We start from the raw sequence: 22,204 nt of genomic DNA on the forward strand, positions 1-22,204 counted from the left end.
CCCTGGAAAAACCCGTAAGGGAAAACCAGTTCTACAGATGAGGAATTATATTAAACTTCAGCAAATCAAGAGATACAAAATTCCTTGCCTCTCACTGGCAGAACTCTAACAACCTTCTAATTTCTCCTGCTCATATTCCCCACTGCTATCCCCACACTAACACTGCGCCCTTGCTAACACTGCAAGACTGTTTGCTAACACTGCAAACTGCTTCATAAAAGCTTCTTCTGTACCCTTGCTAACACTGCAAGACTGTTTGCTAACACTCCAAACTTCTTTCCAAAAGCTTCTTACCCGCAAAGCTTCCTACTGTGCCCTTGATAACACTGCAAGACTGTTTGCTAACACTGCAAACTGCTTCACCAAAGCTTCTCACTGTGCCCTTGCTAACACTGCAAGACTGTTTGCTAACACTGCAAACTGCTTCACCAAAGCTTCATACTGTGTCCTTGCTAACACTGCAAGACTATTTGCTAACACTGCAAACTACTTCACCAAAGCTTCTTCTCGTGCCCTTGCTAACACTGCAAGACTGTTTGCTAACACTGCAAACTGCTTCACCAAAGCTTCTCTTCTACCTCTCCAAATGCCCCCCTAGACCCCTTTTTATACTACTCTCGTTGGTAAACCAACGACCGAGATTAAATCAAACCAACGGCTGAGATTAAGACAACTCAACAGCCAATAATAGAATTGGATGCAAGGTGTCCAAAAGGGAATCTCTAAAATTAGTAAATAATAACCATTTACTAATTTTTGGCAAGTGGACAAACAGCTATCCAAGCCACCCATAAATACAACCGCTATTCATAGATAAGGACGAACACTTGTCCAAGCTACCCATAAATAGTGTTGCTATTTCTGGGTCAGAAATAACAGCTGTCCAACTAACAATAATTAACACTTCAAACTCACTTCCAAATAAAGAATGTTGCAGACATCTGATTCTCCTAGCAAAACCTTCGTAGCTTCATTCTGCTTTTACTGAAAGTTCATGTAAGCCAACGTGGATAAGTCACGACGCGTCTCGAACTTCTATAAAATCGAACAGGTCTTATAAGATTCTAAAGAGAGGAAAATTTGTAAGTTGTGTAAAGTCGTATAATAATAGACTTCAAGTTTCATAGTACAGTAGAGATTAGCTGTTTGAAAGAAGTTCAACAAATGGCTTTGAATAACATCATCGGTAGTTCTGTAATGGCAGATGATTCCGCATATGGTGTTTCCGAAAAATGGCAGTTTTACGTGGGACTGGACAAATGTGTTGGAGATTTGAGGAGACTGTTGTTCAATCGCGAAGTGTCAGTTGTTGGGTTGCAATGCATGGGAGGCGGAGGAAAAACTACTCTGGCTTTGGCTCTCGGCAATGATCCACAAATCACAGGTAATTGTCTAAGGTATTACGGTGCTTTGATTTATATTTCATGTTTACACCTATTGGTGCGTGGTAGGGTACTTAGCCTTAAAGAAAGAATTGTATTTTCATGCATGGCAGTATATTTCCGTGACAGTGTGATTTTCATCACCGTCTTGCAGTCCCCAAACCTTATGGGGATTTTGGAGACTATGTGGGAGAAGATTGCCAGAAAGAAGAGCCCAAGATTACAAAATATCAAAGATGCACACATGAAAGTCCAGTAATTGATTTTGACTCGATCGGAACCAACTCTGGTTATTTTGTACGATGTGTGGAGCAAAGATAGTATGGAAAGTTTACTATTTGAAGGAGCATGATAGAAAACTGTTGTAGCAACCAGAGATAATTCCACTATCCCTAAAATGCCAAGTACCCAACTCTATCAGTTTCCATTGTTGAGCCGAGAGGATGCGCTGTCACTTTTCTGTTTCTGTGCATTTGGACAACCATCAATTCCTAGCACTGCTGTAAATGCAGACTTAGTGGAGGAGTTATAGTAACTTCTTTCTTTTAATTATTCTAGAGTGTCTTAAACAATTCAGATAGCTTTCTTTTCTCCGAAAATGCACTCCTTATAATTATTGTACAATATTATCGTTATTCTATCAGAATAGGTAGTGGATACAACCTTTTTCTATCTATAGTGTTAGAAGCATCAATTGAAACAGGAAAAGCATTTGAGGATTCTGAAATATCTAGAATCATAGGACACTTTCAGTTGTGGAATTCAGAATGGAAATTTAGTGGAAGAGTTGATTTTAGTGACATCTATCAAATGTTAAAGATCGAATCAGTTAATTCTGCATAATAAGTTAACTAGCTTATATATATATATATATATATATATATATATATATATATATATATATATATATATATATATATATATATATATATATATATATATATATATATATTACGCCAAGAGTAATCGTTCTCAAGGCGCTTATTTTCATTTAATCCCAAGGTTATTTTAATCATAGTTGGGATTTATGAAAATGAAAATAGGCACCTCGAGAACGATTACTCTCAACATAATATATATAGGTATATATAAGCTAGTGGTAGTCGCGGCGCAACCAGAAAAGTATTTTTTAATTTTTCTATTTTTGATAAGGTTAGTATTGATTTATTTATTTATTTTTAAATATAGTTGTATAAACTTACTATAAAATTGTAGTAGTATAAAATTATTCAACATTTTTTTTTAAATTCTTATCAGTTTAATTGAGTTTTATTTTAAGGATATTGTTAGGTAAATTGTTATATTGAAGAGTAGAGTTAGGGTTAGGGTTAGGGTTAGAAATAGGGTTAGGGTTAGGGTTATCATTAGGGTTAGGGTTACAATTAGAGGTAGAGTTAGGATTAGGATTAGAGTTACAATTAGAGTTAGGGTTAGGGTTAGGGCTAGGGCAAGGGCTATTTTAGGATTACGACTATTCTTAGGGTTAGAGTTAGGGTTAGCTTTAGAATTAGAGTGTGTTAGTGTTAGGGTTAGGGTAAGGACAATGGTAAGAATTAGGGTTTAGGTTACTATTATTTTTAGGGTTAGGGTTAGAATTAGAGTTAGGGTTGAGGTAGAGTTAGAATTAGAGTTAAAATAAGGGTTAGGTTTTTAGTGAAGATTTAAGTAAGGGTTAAGGTTTGGGTTTGAGTTTTGAATCAGGGTTAAGGTTAGAGTTAGGGTTAGGATTTGAGTGAAGATTAAAGTAAGGGTTAAGGTTAGGGTTAGAGTTTTGAGTTGGGGTTAAGCATAGAGTTAGGGTTAGGGTTTTAGTCAAGATTAAACTAAGGGATATAGTTAGGATTAGAGTCTCATTATGGGAGAGTTAGATTTATAGTTAGAGTTAGAGTTAGGGTTAGAGTTATGGGTATGGTTGGGGTAAGGTTTAGGGTTAGTGTTAGAGTTAGAATTAGAGTTAGGGTTAGGGTTAGAGATAGTTGTATAGAAAGGGTTAGAGTTAGGGTTAGCTTTAGGCTTAAAATAATTGTTAGGGTTAGAGTTAAAGTCCATTTATGGTAGAGTTAGATTTAGGCCTACAATTAGAAGTAGGGGTAGGGTTACAGTCATGGTTAGGGTTAGGGTTGGAGTTAAAATAATTGTTAGGGTTGAAGTCCAATTATGGTAGAGTTAGATTCAAGGCTATAATTAGAGGTAGGGGTAGGGTTACAATTAGGGTTAAGGTTAGGGTTAGAGATAAAGAAAGGGTTAGGCATAAGGTTATTGTTAGGGTTATGTTTATATAGAGATAGTGTTATATATAGAGGTAGCATCAGGGTCAAAGTTAGCGTAAGGGTTTGAGTTAGGGTCAAGGTTGGAGTTAGGGTTAGGATTAGGGTTAAAGTTTAGATATGGTAGAGTTAGATTTACAGTTAGAGGTAGGGGTAGGAGTAAGGTTAAGGTTAGCGATAGGATTAGAGTTACGGTTAAGGTTAGGATTAGAGTTAGGGTTTGGGTTAGGGTTATAGATATGGGTAGAGAAAGGGTTAGTATTAGGGTTAGGGTTATGGTCGAGGATAGGGCCAGGTTAAGGGTTAGAGCATGAGTTTGACTTAGGGTTAGAGTTAGGGTTATAGTTTGAGTTAGGGTTATAGTTAGAGATAGAATTACACTTAGAGTTTGGGTTAGAATTACAATTAGGGTTAGGGTTAGAGTTACAAATAGATTTAATATTACAAGTAGGGTTTGAATTAGGGTTAATGTTAGAGTTAGGGTTAAGGTTAGATTTTTAAGTCAAGTTTAAGGATAGATTTAGGGTTAGAGGTAGGGTTAATATTAAAGTAAAATTATGGTAGAGTTAGATTCATAGTTAGAGTTAGGGGTGCAATAGGGTTACAGTTATGATTATGGGTGGAGTTAGACAAAGGGGTAGAGAAAGGGTTAGATTATAAGTTATGGTTAGGGTTAGGTTTATATATTGAGTTAGCGATATATATAGAGTTACATCAGGGTTAAGGTTAAGGTATCGGTTTGAGTTAGGGTTACAATTTTAGTCAGCATAAAGTTAGGGTTAGGGTTAGGGCTATATTATAATTATGATAGAGTTATATTTAGAGTTAGAGTTAGGGGTAGGGGTAGGGTTAGGGTTAGTGTTAGTATTAGGGTTAGGGTTAGGGTTAGGGTTAAAGATAAGGTTAAGGTTAAGGTTAGGTTTTAGTTTATGGTTAGAATATGAGTTAGTGTTAGAGTCAAAATTAGAGTTAGGATTAGGTTAGGCAAAAAGTAGGACAATGGTTAAAGGTACAATTAATGTTAGTGTTAGAGGTAGGGGTAGGGGTAGGGTTAGGGTTAGAATTAAAGATATGGGTAGAGAAAGGGTTAGCTTCAGGGTAAGGGTTAGGGTGAGGGTTAAAATATGAATTAGGTTAAATTCTAAGTTGCAATTAGGCTTATAGTTTGAGTTATGGGTAGACAAAGCATTAGAATTATGGTTAGTGGAAAAGTAGGACCAGCATTAGAATTACGATTGTTGTTATGTTTAAAGTTACATTTAGGAGAGTAGCTTGTTCTCCTTACACATGCCTCTTACCATAATATAGCAATATAAGGATTACAATGTTCCTTATGTAGTTTTATAACTTTAATAGTTGCATTTATAAATAGAGAATTGATTAATGTTAATTATGCTTAGCATGAATAGTGTATAATGAAGGACTACTAAATGTTATTGAGGTAATGATTGCACTTAAAATGAGTATAAAATGAATATTTTTCTTTAGAGTGGATTAATAGTTAGAAATAAAACATCAATTTTATACATAATTTAATAATCAACATATAAATGATATATCTCATGTTAAAGCTTTAATAATACAAACACAAAGGTGAAGGAAAAAGATTTGAAATATTTGCAAGTATAGTTGAGAAGAATTTGAGCTAAGAAGTTAAATTATTTATTTATTTTTTCGATACATAGATGAAAGGAGAACAACATCTCCTAGTACAATTCTCTAGATAAAGTAATAAGTGAAATACTAAAAATTGTGAAATCATCATATGGACCATGTGTATAGTTCTCCATAATGATGTAAGTACATCACATATTCTTCAAAGATTAAAATTGTATTACGGCCTTTGTTCGTAATATGATCATCATAGACCTCTTTCATCATTTATGGAAATGCATCTACTTTTGTAGATGTGTTGCGTACATATTTCGCAACATCTTCCATCTCCATTATCTCTATCTCTTGTAAATGATCAATAGATAAAGTTGCATTCTCAAGAGCATTTACCATAGTTGTACAACACTGTTTAATTATTCGTGCACACTTTTGAAACTCTGTCTCATAAAGATGATTTGAGTCTACTGAAGAAGTTGGGGTCATGTCAACAATGCTTGATTATCTATCAGAGGCTTCCATGCCTAAAAAAAAACATGGAAAACAATTTAGAAAGCATTATCACCAATTTAAAAAAAAATAGAACAAATGTATACTTAATGAGAGGGATAAATATTTTATATCAATAATGGTCTTGAAAAAATAGAATAGGTCACTTAGTGCAATCAATTGTGGAGAAAATGAATATAAAACCAAATTGTATTAAAAATTTTAATGAAACTTTGGGTATTGAAACATGGTAATATTATGACCATTCATGGATAGTGAAGAATAGACAAACATAGATTTAAAATATTGAGTAGCAATGTATTGGTTGAAAGTAATGAAGTAAAAACATTATGATTTATTTGAATTGAAGAATGCCTTTATAATTTGAAATAATATTATAAACTTAATTTGTGGACCCAATTGATGAGCATAGTTAAATTTACGAATTAGAGAATTAGTATAATAAAATTTCAGCATAATGGTACTTGCAAGCATTAAAATGTGCAAATAAAAAGGTTATCATGTCAGATTGAGCATATCAAATTATAATTTTCATTTACTATGGAATATGAACTATCAATGTGCATAATAAGAATAACAACATAATAGTTGATGATGATGATCACATAATGTAGTAGAAAAAATAAAGCTTTATTATTAAATAATATGTTTCAAAACATCAATGATTTTCAAGACTTCTCAGTCTACATTCTTCTACTTTTCTCTTTGAAAGTTGTTTCCCACTTTTCATTTTCTCATAACGGTCATATGTAAAGGGTGGCATTATCCTCAAACCTTCCAGTGACTTAACACGAGATATCCCCACAAATGTCAATCCTGGTCTTTCTCTTGGACCTAAGTCAATTGTGGCTTTTGAAAGAGTTAGCTCTTGAGATTTGTGAATAGTCAACGCCCATGCCAACCTTAATGGTAGTTGGAAGGTCCTACCCCTTTGCAATGGTGCTATTGGTATTATGTTTGGATGGTGATCATCAAATGGTACTCTAGAGTAATTGTCAAATTCAACTGTAACATATGATGGTGGCTCAGGTGGAGCAGTACCTGGTTTGTAGACAATATTTCTAATATATCCCAATGATCCATTCACAAGACTAGCTTCTATTCATAGATTTGTAGTCAACACTACTCTTGCATTGTTACTAATCAATAACTCTGTATCAAGTTCCTCACTTGATAAATCTTCATTTCCATTACAATTCCTTGACTTGGTTGCAAGGATACGTGCAACTGGATGTCTTAAAGAATACAAAATCCTCATTTTATGGTTACGAACATTGTCATTTGTAGAGAATAAATGCACTACCCTATCAAACTCATCATTGCTTGCAACATCTAATCTTATAGGTGTTCGTGTCATAAGCAAGTTCCAGTCATCTATTTGTGGATTCGCATCTCTCACATTTGTGAGAAGCTGACGAAATCTTTGTTGTTAGATATTTTCTCCATCTTGCCTAAATACTTTATCTAGTGTAACCACTATCTTGAATGCCTACCATAATAACTTTGCTCGCCTATTGCTATCATATGCTAGTCTATCATTAATAGGAGGTAATTGCCCCAAATCACCAACTAAAATTATAGATACACTTGAAAGATAGTTGCAAATTTTTTAGTTACATATATAAAGTAAAATCAAAAGATATGTATTCTATATGACCAATCTTAATAAGAATTATAAGACATTAATAATACCATGTGATGTACAGAAAGGGATACCTCCAAAGCTTATGTCTGCTTTATGTGGGAAGGCTTGTCTAAGTCGACTATCTATATTTTCCAGCATGTTCTGGCCAATGAAGCTCATTTAATCAATCAAAATATATTTCATATTTTCCATCTCTTGTTGAAAGCTTGTATGTCTTGTCCCTTGTAGTTGGGAAAAATCTGTAATTGGAATTCACAACTTTGAATGAATGGTAGATGCTTCTATATTAAAAGCTGCAACTCTAGTTGGTGCAAGAAATAGAAGAGGAGAAGGATTTTTCATCAATGCCATTTGGAAAGATTGATTGATGGAACCAATTAGATAAGATTTTCCCATTCCCGTTGTTCCTTGAATTATCATAAACAAAGGATTTCCCACTTGATTGCTATGGTAGTGTGTCAGAATAATGTCGACTTCCTTTTTTTGCTTGTGACTAAGAGTTGTAAAGTTGATACACTATGGAATGTCATCATACATAAGAAATACATTCTTTTTCATTTCAGGTATGAAATTTATTGCTCAGATTGTCTCCTCTTCACTTTGATATCCACTACACCAATTTGTATTTCTATCAATATATCTTCTCCCCAACATGTCAATTTCAGAAACTAGCATATGTTGACCACAATGTAACGTAGATATTATTTCCCACTCATGTTCTGTAGTATTTTCCTAAATGGCTCCATTATCTTCTATCTCTAAATCACTTGAAGGTTCATTATTTTGTGCATGTTCTTGCCTTCAGACATGCCAAGGATTATAATTGAGGGAGTCCCAATTTGCTACTATAGTATCATCATCATGACCAATGTCTCTTTCAACATTACGAAAAGGTTTGTATAGTAACAACTCAAAAAAACAAAAGTTCACCCACTTATTAGAATCTCATGGAGGAATAGAAAAATACCTTGGAAAAACTCTAACAATAGCTACTTTCTTTCTTGGCCCCCATTTATTATCTCCTCTTCTTTTAGGATTATATAACCAGGACCTTGCTGCATCAATCAAACTAATACCTTCCATACAAAGTGGTCTTGTCTTATAACCATCAACAAAAGATTTTGTGAGTTCTTCCTCATTTCTATCATCATTGATTACCACAGGTTTTAAAACTTCACGTGAGACATTTAGATTGAAAATCTTTCTTCTACACTCCACCAACGGAAGTTCTAATAACATATGGCATGTTTCTTGAGCTCCAATATCTCTTTCTATAATTGTCTCTATTAAAAGGTTTCTATATTCCTGTGATACTAAATCATCAGGATTTTCAAGATTTGAAAGATGCATCAACATTTGTTGATATGTTTCAGAGGTTCTCTCTACTTTTGCTGCATACTTTGCAATATACTTGATAACTGCATGTCTTGAAAGGACAGGTTTCCAATCAACATTAGCCCTCCACAATTGCAGTATGTATCGATCGTGTGTATTAACTCTATCATCATTTCTTGCTGGTTCAAATTTTTTCTCACCCTATTCTACATCGGTATAGAACTTTGATCCCTCCAAATTTAGTTGCCAAGGAGTATTATACCTGAAACATTGGTGAATACATATGTAGTTAACCCAACTTGTTAAAAAATGTGAAATAGAAAATTTATATATAATTTTTTTTGAATTTGATTAACCTGCAAACTATTCTTCCTCTTTTTTTACGGAGGCATGCTCCCTCCTTACAAATAGTGTGTCTCTCAACACAATTGAGTATCTGTTCATAATCCTGGTCTATATCCATCTCAGCTAGTTGCATTGTATGCTTTAGGCATGGATGCTCACCAAAATTTTGGAAGACCTATAAATAATAATACATAGATTATTCTATTGGATAGAGGTGAGAAACACATTAATATTTTACTCATTTATAATATGAAACTTACATTTATGTTTCTTTGATGTGGATCATGTCTAGGATTCCAAGCATGAATAATGGAATCAAAATATCTCTCAGCACATTTTCGTTCATCCTCATTTGACTAATTAATAATGTCCATATTTGGTGCCCCTTCGAGCCATAAGAAGCCATGAAAATGAGGTGAACCATGATGTTGCCACTCATATCTACACCAAAAGTCCTTTACTTTCATACCTTTTTCAAGTATTTCTTTCTTGAACATTGTATTCCTTAAGTGCATGTAATAAGTGACAATATATGGATAGTCGATGATATTCTGCCTTCTCCATCTTTGAGCCTCTCGTGGATTAGTAGGTGCTATACTAGGCATTAGTGCATGTAAATCAGGCCATTGCATATCTGATGCACTTAATGTGAAGAAAATTGTAGGTGTGCCAAGTTGGTCAAGCACGTCAATTAATTCTACTTTACATTCTTTGCAATATGATCTTGTTCCTCTTACACTTGTTCCAAATCGCATTAGCCTATCTACGAGATTATTGCGAGGCATATTTTCCATGTGTTCACGCAATTCATTAATAGTTATTGGCATTTCCTAAAAGCTCCTTTTTGCAAAAATAGATGCTGAACTTTGTGCGCGATGTCTCATTACCATGTTCTGCACAAAATACCTAAACCTTGGATGTTTTCCAAAGTAATGATCCCTATATTTGATCAAATGCTTTACAAATTCATGCAAGTATACCCGCTTCATTCTAGGCTCTAACCAATCACATCTTCCATCTAGAAACAATGTTGGGAAAGCAATATCCAACAACCCAAATGTGACATGCATCTATCGATGGCCACTCAATGAAAGCAGATGGAATTTCATCAGGATTATTAACCCAAGCATGAATTAATTCCATTTCCCTTTGAGCATTAGGTGTCCTTGAAGCCATAGAGTTTGTGTGCTCAAATATATTACCTTCATCTGTCTCCATGAGAGGACGTAGGAATACAACTTCATTTGCATCAGAATCAAACTCCATGTGCACTGTCTTTAATCTATGAAAAATATTCTCATCCCTATTTAAAAGAAAGTCATTAAGAGCACTTTCATCTATCCTGACATCTGCATAAAATTTATCATTTTCAACTTTGTATTTCAATGCTCTATAAACACGATCCCTATTCACAATAAAGTTATATCCTGTACCACATTGATCCCTTCTTCAAACAATGATGATTGGTAAATGATCAATTGTGTGTGGCAAGACTTTTGATAATTGTTCAACATGCTCAAGAAAACTAATGGTATGTCCTTTATACTTATATTGACCTCTAGTTGCATGTGTAACTTGCAATATAGCGTTTGTACGTGCAATGAGCATTTCTTAAACTTGAGTTAAATTTGCAAGCTTTGGTGGTTGACATCCTGGATGCATATTATTTGAAGATGAAAACCTATGAATTCCTGTCTCTTGATGACACCTATTGCATTTGGACCCTCACTGTGCGATATACTTTCATTCCTGCATATGACTCCTGACAAACATAACACATCTTTGGTGTTTTCAAACTAACTATCTGATATCTAAACTACATTTGGAATCTTCTAAATTCGGATTAAAGCATACCATTTGGATTGGGAATGTTTTCTCTATCAACTTCTAATTCATCATTCACATGGATTTGACTTTCATGTTGTGGTGTTTCTGGGACATGTTTTACAGATGGAGACCCTTCATACTGAACATTTAGTTGATTGTTTGCATCTATAGGATATTCATGTATGTCAATTGCTTGCACTTCAACATGTTGGACTCCGCACCTTTGTGTATCTGGAAGGACCCTCTGAGAAGTATGCTGATGATTATTTCTTTGTACATTTTTGTTCTCTCTTTCATCATTTTCTAGTTGTGCAACTGACACTTCAGACCTTCTTCTACCATAACTTTGCCTACTTCCTTGATTTAATGTTATTCTTTGTTGTTCTGTTTCATTTTCTATTTGTTGTGGTTGTTATTGTTGACGTCTACGGTATTCTCTATGATATTCTCTTTGACATTGCCTTTGGTATTCTCTTCTTGCCTCCTCTGATTCAAAATTTAACCTAGGTCTCACCATAGCTAGTACAAACGTAATATTAGTGAATTAAGCTATATTTTTCATGACACTAAATAATTTTCCATAGAAACCATATAAATTAGTAAACTTCATCTATTAGAATGTGTATATGATTTATTTAAAGGATACTTTATTTAGTAGACATCAAAAAAATTATAGCAATGAAGATTATTATATAAGTAGTTAAATTTATATATAATGTTTGCACGAATGAAGAAAAATTATATTTTAAATGAGTAAAATCAAAGTATATGTGAATGGAGACAAACAATTTAAAGATTTAAGGATTGCTGAAAAATATATTAATTAAGAATAAATGAAGAAAGTATGAACAATAAATAAGAGAATACATTAAAAAAATTATGAAAATACATTTTGTTGAAGAAATATACAAATATGAAGATATATAATGACTTTTTATTTATGAAACATTGGATACATCATGTAAATATATTATTTTATTTATGAAAACCTTGGATACATCATTTTAAAAAACAATGGTCTAAGAGACCTTTTATTGCAAAACACATGTATACATGATGTCAAACTTTGCAATAGAAAAACAAAATTGAAAGTATAAATTTATTTTTTCTTATTTACAAACAAATAAATTGATATTTTAATGAAAATATATGGCAGCATTATCATCCACTTTTGAAACATTACAAATATTTTTAGATATAGGCAACATTATAATAGATTGCTTAGTATTATAATATTTTTAAAATGGCGGAATTGCCCTCCACTTTTCAAAGATTGATGCGTAAAAGTTACTATTTATTCTTTTAAAATTGCATATAAAAAATAAGCATAACTTAAAATAAATATATGGCTACTCTAATTTTCAATCAACTAAATTAAAAGTGTAAATTTAATTTTTTAATTTAAAAATGAATAAATTGACACTTTAATAAAATATTTGGAAAATGGCGGCATTGCCATCCAGTTTTCAAATATTAATATATGAAGATTAAATTTAATCTAAATGTAAATTACAAAACTATTATAATTGAAATAGTAATCTAATTCAAGTACTCTAAATCAATATACTAATCTTAATGAAAACATTACAAATAGTTTTTCAAATATAATTAACATTATAATAAATTGCTTAGTATTATAATATTTAATATTATCTATACTTAGAATTTTTAACATATCTTTTATTTTCTCATTTTTTAATCATATAAAAATAAAGACCATGTGTAACATCATTTTATTACTCATAAGAAAAGAATATTTATTTATTTATTTCTTTAAATTATGTAAACAAAATTTGTATGAAAAAACTTATTTCATGTTTTTAGGTGGTTGTTTTAAATTTAACTATTAAAAAAGGTTGTTTCCTTCTTTCTTTTTTCTTTTTTCTTTTTAGTGAAATTTTAGCCACTTTTGTTTTCAACAATTGTCATTAAAAAACTCATTTATTTTTACTTTTATTTACAAAGAAAGTTTCCAAAATTATATAGATAGAAAAAATATGAAATAGAATTTTAAAATGAACAAAAGGAAAGGAAAGTTTTTAGAATTTTACAATGAGAAAGGAAATGAAAGTTTAAAAAAAAATTAGAATGAGAAAAAGGAAAGTAAAGTTTTTAGAATTTTGAAATGAGAAAAAAGAAGGAAATGTTTTTTAATGTGGAAGTTTCTATTATTTTAATTTGGAAGTTTCTATTATGCAAACAAAGAACTGTATATAAACTATGAAAGATTCATAGCAATGGCTAATAAGGTTATTTGTGTGCTCATGATTTTTATTATTGCAACAACATTTTTGCAATATTTTACCAGATTCAATTCTTAGCATACATAGTAACAAATAGAGGAAAATAGAGGAGCAAGCAAGAATGACAGAGGTTGCTTCAGAAGTCATGATTTGCTGTGCTAAAGATGATTAGGCTCCCTGACTTATTCTCAAAAATAATGAAGATTATAGAAGCCATTAAGGATTAGACACAATCCATGACATGTTTAAAGAAGATGGGCCTATTTGGTTTACTCTAAAGATTATATTTCATGTTTTTAGGTGGTTTTTTTAAATTTAACTATTAAAAAATGTTGTTTCCTTCTTTCTTTCTTTTTTTTACTAAAATTTTAGCCACTTTTGATTTCAACAATTGTCATTAAAAAACTCTTTTATTTTTACTTTTATTTACAAAGAAAGTTTCCAAAATTATGTAGAGAGGAAAAAAATAAAATAGAATTTTAAAATGAGCAAAAGGAAAGGAAAGTTTTTAGAATTTTAGAATGAGAAAGGAAAGGAGAGTTTGAAAAAAATTAGAATGAGAAAAAGGAAAGTAAAGTTTTTAGAATTTTGAAATGAGAAAAAGGAAGGAAATGTTTTTTAATGTGGAAGTTTCTATTATGTAAACAAAGAACTGTATATAATAAATTATGAAAGATTCATGGCAATGGCTAATAAGGTTATTTGTGTGCTCATATTTTTATTATTGCAACAACATTTTTATAATTACTAATTTCTGTACACCCCTATATCAATCTTGCATACTTTGTTATTTTGGTGATTCTTAATGTTACGAGTAATGAGAATGTTATCAAATTACTTAATTAGTATTTTTAACTGGTGAATAGGAACAATTGCCTAATAAGCTAACTAACTTTTCTTGTTCTGATTTCAAAAAGTTAAAAATCTAGATGGATATAACATTGTTCTCAAAACTCATTGATAACTATTATACCATTTATCACAAATATGAGAAAAGTTGCTAAGTCTCAAATTATCCCATCAGCAATACAGTGTAAAGGAAAACACATTCAAGATAAATATTTTTCTAAAATATGCATACATGTTCCAAGAAGAGATTATGTATTTGGGGATCTCTAAGCCTTGAGAAAAGCACTTAACATTAAGAGATCAAATCAAGGGACCATGACCAACTCATGCAGTAACATAGAGGAAAAATAGAAGAATTAATTAAGATACAACAATGAGCGGAAGATTTTTGTTTTAGAGTATATTGCAACAATCAACAACAACTTCAAACACATATTGATTCAAACATATATGGATATATTGCAAGAATCAGCAACAACTTGAAACACATATCAATTCAAACATATATGGATATATTGCAAGAATCAGCAACAACTTGAAACACATATCGATTCAAACATATATGAATATGCCACAGAAAGAAAGACCAGTATTTACGAATGAAATATGGTTGAAGAAATTTAAATCACAACCTTACTTGACTCACGGCTTGTACAGTCAATAATTACTTTATCCTGGCTTAAATGCCTCCTTCGAATCTCCTCACGCACTGTAAATGAGCAGGGTAAGAGACTTTTGCAAAATAGAAGAGAGACAGATATAATATATAAGGAATTAGAATTGTCATTACGGCTTCCTGCCATTACATGTGTTATATTTGAATTCTTTAATTTGATCATCTTGAAAGAACAAAAAGGAAACATTTGAAATGGCATATTTGCATGGCTAATACTTCAAAACGCAAAAACAAATTTAAATGCATGAAACGCCACCCGCATAGCGCACCTCGGCGGCAATTATTGTCACTGCTTACTCTTGCTGTTAGTAGCATAATTAAAAATGCATTTATTAAATTATTTTTAATTAAATTAGTGTGTAACGGCTTTCCTTTCTTTTTTATTGACAAAGAATCTTGGCATATTCCTATGCTAGGCATTTGTGCTGCCATTGTATAGAACGCCTCTGGGCGTAACAATTTGAAATATATTTTCTTCGAATTACTAATTAATTAGATATAATTTTTATTAAAATAATAATAATAGGATCTTAGAGAGTTTTCGATCTGAATAGGCTTCCTTATAATAATGGCTTATATTGGATTCAAGAATTTAAACATCGTATCGAACAATTAATAGAATTCTAAAAAGTTCTGAATTGAAATTAGGTGTTCTCCCTTTAAATTCCCTACATGACATGAAATCATTTTCCATTTCTTTCAACTGGTTTGTTTTATAGTAAATTATCTTTAGCTTTCTTCGATTAACAGTTGCAAGCTAAATGTGGCAACCTACCACTTGCTATAAAGGTGATCGGAAGCTGTCTGTATGGGCAACCACGTTGGATTTGGGAGAGGGCAAAGAACAAGATTTCTAAAGGAGAATGCATATCAGATTATCATGAAAACGGGCTTATTCGATTGTTGGAGCTTAGTATCAATTCCTTAGATGATGTAAACAAGGAATGCTTCCCAGACTTAAGTTTATTTCATGAGGACCAAAAAAATATGTGCTGATGTATTATTGGACATATGGGTTTATGTTAGAAAGTTAGAGCGACATAATGCTTTTTCCATCTTGAAGGAACTTGCTAGCAGAAACCTGTTAAATTTAACTAGCAGTCCAAGGTATTTTTCTTTCCTTTCCCATGTTTGGTTTTTATCTTTATTCATGTTTGAATTATAAGTTAATGTAGAAGTACACTTATCAGGAGCGGAGCACCAATCTCCCACGAGAATACCTCTCAGCTGTACTTTTCTCAGCATAATGTAATGCATCAATTGGCCCTTTATTTAGAATGCCAAGATGGTCTAGGCCACAAGAAGTTTTTCATGGACACCATGAAACATAATTTGCAAGAAAAATAGGAGTTGCTTAATCATACTGCATGTAATGTTCAAGTGCTCTCCATTCACACAGGTATGTTGATCAAAGGTATCTCTTAGTTATTTATTTCGAGCCATTTTGCTAATCTTTTCAAAATATCAGGCATATTTTAAATATTTACATCATTTCTCTCGGCAACTAATTCCTCATATGTATTAAACTATTTATTTCCAACATGAAAATATAGTATTTACTGATATGGATTTATATCCTAGTGACTTTTGTATGGTGTACAGTAAACATGCTATCAATACTTTTCAAAAGATTTGGATGTATTAGTGCATTTGTCGTAATTTTTGATGTAAAGTTACGAATTCATTTACAGTTTTTTTTCTTTTATCCTATAGATTAATCTTCAAGAGTTTATGATTAGCCAACATATGCAGTGATTTAATCTGATTTATTTTATCATTTATTTATGTAGGCCCTATGGAACAAAATCAGTGGATTGAGATGAATTTTTCTAAAACAGAGGCTCTATTGTTACTATTTACTTCAAGTGAATACTCTCTTCCCCCGTTTCTAATATCCATGAAAAATCTAAAATTTTTGATGGTATTAAATTATGGCACAAAGAGGGCAACTATAAAAGGTCTGGATGTTTTATCGTCACTAACTCAACTCAGGAGTGTACGCTTTGAGAGGTTGATTTCACCTACTATTCAAGCACAAAGCAAACAACTACAAAACTTAGAGAAGCTTTCTTTAAGCTTATGTGAAGGGGTTGAACAGGCATCCTCCTTCAACATCACCAATTTGCAGGATTTTAACATTGATCACTCTAGCACCTTGGAGGAGATGCCTCTTAGTTTCTTTGATATGCCTTGCGTTAAGATGTGGTCTATTAGCAACTGCCACCTTGTTAATAATTTGCCTTATGAGCTTGGAAATATGAGCGCTATTAGAATCCTAAGGTTATCAGCTTTACCAGGCCTAAAAGAACTCTCATCATCAATCGGAAATCTTCTGCTATTAGAATGTCTTGACATCTCATTCTGTGAGGGGCTCAGAGAAATTCCGGAGGAAATAGGGAAACTAAAGAAGTTGAGTGAGATTGATATGAGAGAGTGTTCCCGTTTGAAGAGGTTGCCAAGATCTATTTGTGAACTGACTTCCCTCGGGCTAGTTACCTGTAATGAGAAAATTGGGAAGCAGTGGTTGCGTGCCAAGAACATTTCAATTCCAAAGCTTACAGTTGCAGTTACGGAAGCACAGTTTAGTCTGGATTGGCTTGCTGATTGACTTCTTTTCTTACCCCCAATCAACATGACAAATTAAGTTAAATAAAAACGCCTCTATACTTACAGATAGTGATTTCTCCTCGCCTATTAAGGATTGTGCATCCAAAAGCATTTTCGTGTTTTATATAATTTTAGTAGTAGACTGTCTGCATTGCAAACCTATGTATATTAATGTAAATAAACATTTTTAAAATTTATATGGCACAACTTTGGTATTCAGTGCAAACTTGATGAGGAACAATTAACATGGCACAAGAAAAGAACAGAATTTTCAACAATAGTACGTGTTGTTAAAAAAACTAGAAAGCACCACTTCTTCATGTATGTGAAAAAAGAAATAGATTTTAAAATGAATGTTCAAGTAACTATTCTATCTCCAATTAATAAGACCATCTATACTATTACATTGGTAATCTAAATCAAAGAGAACTATGAGTGAGTTGTAATTGAATATACAAGATTACTGAATAGAGAAAAATGTAAGATATTAAGTATCAATGTATTAACATTCTCTCTATATTTATGCAATCTTGATTGCATATTAGTTGATTTCTTGTATTATGAAGTTAAAATGTACTATCTAATAAACAATTTTAGAGAGGATGGTAAATTAAAATATTTACCTGACTTAGTAATGTGAAGTGATACAATTCTTATATTATTTATTATCTATCATCTTACTGATTATATTAATTATTGTTATAAGTTTGAGTTAAATATTTTTTCAAATATGAAGGGTCAATTTAACTTTTTGTTAATCTAGGTAAATTTAAGATGACAAAGAGAACCACAATGCTTTTGTAAAAGGCATAGGTAGTGCAGAAACCATGTAAAATTGATGCACACCAGTTCTAGAGATGGTAAAATTTAGAATAACTTTAAAACCACTAATACATTCTTAATTACTTAGACATTCTATGTGATAAAAATAAGCTTTTACTAGAAAGTATTAGTTTCTTAGATACAATACCACAAGTATGCATCAGATACAATAGTGTAAATTATATACTAGTGATATTTTCCATTATCTTTTAAGTCCACTCCAAATAGATTAGTTAACTATAGTAACTTGTTAGTAAGGATCATATTATTATATAAATTTATTTTATAACATCACACTTCTCAATCTCCTTTCTCATTCATGATAGCATTATAAATGACCCATGTAGTTCTAAGACCAACTTCATTACATGTACTCAACAAAATTAGTTGAATGCTACAATTGACTTGTTTGGACAAGATGAAATATACTTTGCTAATCCATTTTCATTTGTTTTAATAATCATTGCAATGTGTACTTGGATGTTGAAGGTCATGAGGAATAAAATATTTATTTACATGTGATTATTGAGATGAATCTAGTTATTGGTTGTAGTAACATTATTTTAATTATTTGATCTTCTACTATTGACCCAAATTTGAGATATAGAACCACCCAATGCATATTATCTCTTAATGCTTCAATATTATTATGTACTGTACATGTCAAACATTAGTATTAATAGAGTATATGATTTATGAAATTCCTATTATCCATGGGTTACAAAATTTTGTGAAATTCATGCGATATTTATTATAATTTATTAATCTTACAAGTAGTTCTTTACAACATAAATTGTTTTAACATGTTGTTTTGACCCTATTTTGACATACTATAGTGGTATTTTCATGTCCTCCATTCCTACTATACATTCCTTTCATGAGAAGTACATATAAGTTGGGTTTTAAATAAGAATAATCAATATAATTCAATCTTTTTATATTTATAAATTAACATATTGTTAATATGATTAAAAAAATTGTACATCTTGAATGAGAGAGTCATTTTAATGAAGAAAGCCACATTTCCCTTATGTGTATCTCAAAATTTTAGAATGTACTGAAATGGGACTCTAAGAATAACATCAAGATGATTGTGTCCTACTCTAGATGGGTAAAATGTAAAAAGATAGGTAATTGTCACTCTTAATGAGAAGCATTCTACTACAAAGTTTGGTAAACACTAAAGAGTTCTAGTAAGATATGGATATTATTATTTTCATTGAATTTCAATAGATCTTATACATCTTATCATAATATCATCAAAAGGGATCATCTAGATTGTTTCAAATTAGTGAGAGTAGATTATTACCAAAAATCTAACCAACATTTTCAAAACATTATTTGTTGTTTTTGTGGCTTTCCTAGGCAAGCTCATTAGTTTAGGTCCTCCTAGGATGGAACACGGTCTATGATCTTGGTAGGGGTTTGGAGTTAGGGCTAGAAAGTATTAGATGCTCTATGATTCTCATTTGAAGGATAGTTATTTTTTTGTCCTTTCTTCTTTCCCTTTGAGCTATTGAGATCATTGTGATTTTGTCAATATTTGGAATCTGTGGGTGTCCTTTTCCTAGATACATAAATGGGTTCTTCTAGGTTTCTACTAGGAGGATATTAAAAAATTTCTAGGGCCCTCTGTGGCTTAGTCTTGTTTATGTTTTCGTGGATGAGTTTTTTCCCCTAATGACACTAGTACATTTTGGCAAATATGTGACTATATGACTAAAAGTTTTAGTCACAACACTAAAAATTTGAATCGTGTGACTAAAATTGATCACATTCCACTATTTTTTTGCAATTTATAGGTATAGGTGACTAAATTAGTGACTAATTAAATAACCAAGTAAAATCATAAGATCAACCAAATAGAAATGACTAAATACACTACCAAATAAATGACTAAATAAGTGATTGGATAAATGGTCACTAATAATTAGTCACCTAAAGACAAGGGGCTAAATAAACTACAAAATACATACTAAATAAATGTCCAAATAATTAGTCATTTGTACTTTTTATCTTCACTTTGTCTAAGGTTTATTTATTAATGGATTGGGCTAATTTTAATTTTCATATCTCATCCATAGCCCTTTTTTTAGTAAGAGGCCAAAGCCAAGATTAATTATTATAATTTATTAATCATGAGTATGTTGTAGGCTCTTGCCTAACCCATTCATAGCCCTTGTATCTTTTACTTCTCATAATAATTTTGGTTTCACTTCTCTAGTTGGATTGCACATGATTCAAATCATAGAAACTATCAATAAAGAGAACTATAAAAAAATTTACCCCTGCCATCATAATTTAGAACCCTGTATTCATGAACTACTAGATGCATGATAGCTTGATACATCTCTTTACCTATTCTAGGTACACAAGTTGTGAGGACAAATCTATATATCAATTATTCTGGACAATAAAAGAAAATATGAAATTTAAAACTTCTAAAATATAAATTATTTTTTTAACCCATGATATTAGCTTTAAATTTGAAATTAATGTATTTAAAATTAAATATTGTTAAAAATTATTTTAATTTAAATGAAAATGACTAACATTTTTTTCTTAAATTTTAAAACAATTTTAAAAACTATCTACTATATTAATTAAAAAATAAATATAATATAATATAATATAATATCTATAAATTTTGTAAATGGCAAATAAATACTATTCAAATAATAAAATTTTGATCAAATATTTCAAATATATATATATATATATATATATATATATATATATATATATATATATATATATATATATATATATATATATATAATAAATTTTAAAATAAAACCAAAAGAATTTAGAGATAGTGATTAGGGGAAAAATGGAAAAATAAAAAAGTTGTGACTGTATGTCTTTCTTCCCACTCTTCTGATAAGGCATCAATTTCACGACAGTTGCGATGGTTAAGGGTTTTTGAGTCTTCTTCTGAGAGATGTTGGGAAATTGTTTTGCAACAGTATGGAAAACTCTCTCGACTTCATTGAACTTCTTAACATGATTCAAAGAGCGCATTGAGGAATTGAATTATATTGTGTCGAAGGAGGAAGTGGATGTGGTTTGAGTTACAGAAATTGGTGGAGCGGGAAAATAAAAAATTGCTACAATCCTTTTCCATCGTCCTCAAATTAAGGTGTTATACGTTTTTTCTCTACCATTTCAACTGCATATATTTCTAACCAAAAAAATCATATTTGTCACCTTGTTTCACCCCTCTTTTATCGTCACACACGTGTCTTCCATCAAGCGTTTTACCCTAGTCAATTAAATAAATACTGCTAGATTTAGGCTCCCTCCATTGTCTACCCTTGATCATTATTCTTATTACATATGTCTTGTATAATGACCAGTGTTTCTTGTCATTTCTAATGCTTATTGTCTTTGTTGCTGGTATCCGTAATTTCTGGGGTATTTGTTTCTACATATAATGTGCCTAGAAAATGTCGTGTCCAAGTATGCATGTAGAGAAATTTAATGCCAATTGGGGTCACAAATATCAAAGACATTCTTACAGAGCTGTCGCACACCGAACATGCATATGTACATATAGAAGCACAACCAAGCAACATCACATACCCAACATTGCAGAGAATATAAAATAGAAATGTATATGTTCATCGTTTGAATTCAGGTTGGTTGATATATGCGTGTTCATAGATGAGCTTTAGATAGTCAAGCATTGGCCTATTTATAGATAAGACCTGGAGTAGATGAAAGATTTATTGTCAGGCATCATATAGGAGATAATTATGTAGATTACTTCAAATAGAGGATCATCATTAAATAGGAGATGTGAAGACCTCATTTAATTACCTGAATCCTGAAGGTATCAATCAAGAAACATCAGTCCATAATCTGGACACACATATTTCACATATATAAATCAGGGAAACATCATAAAAAGAGCTTTTTAACTATATAAATTTCAATCAGGAATATCCATTAGAAGAAGATCTATAGCTCAGTTTGTGCATAATTTAGGAGCAGTAATGAGATCTTGGTACAATAGAGCACTATCTTCTTTAGTTGTTAAATATATTGCACTTTAGTGGATATATTTTTTCTGGTTCCTAACCGGG

General features: G+C 31.5%; 1 pseudogene; it reads left to right on the forward strand.

The window, feature by feature from the left end:
- The first annotated feature begins 1,164 nt into the window (after positions 1 to 1,164).
- On the forward strand, positions 1,165 to 17,298 carry LOC149560705 (putative disease resistance protein At4g33300; annotated as a pseudogene).
- Positions 17,299 to 22,204: the final 4,906 nt, after the last annotated feature.

This window comes from Cupressus sempervirens, chromosome 4 (genome assembly GCF_028749045.1).
Source record: "Cupressus sempervirens isolate cs-2001-9-10 chromosome 4, ASM2874904v1, whole genome shotgun sequence".
Taxonomy (NCBI): domain Eukaryota; kingdom Viridiplantae; phylum Streptophyta; class Pinopsida; order Cupressales; family Cupressaceae; genus Cupressus; species Cupressus sempervirens.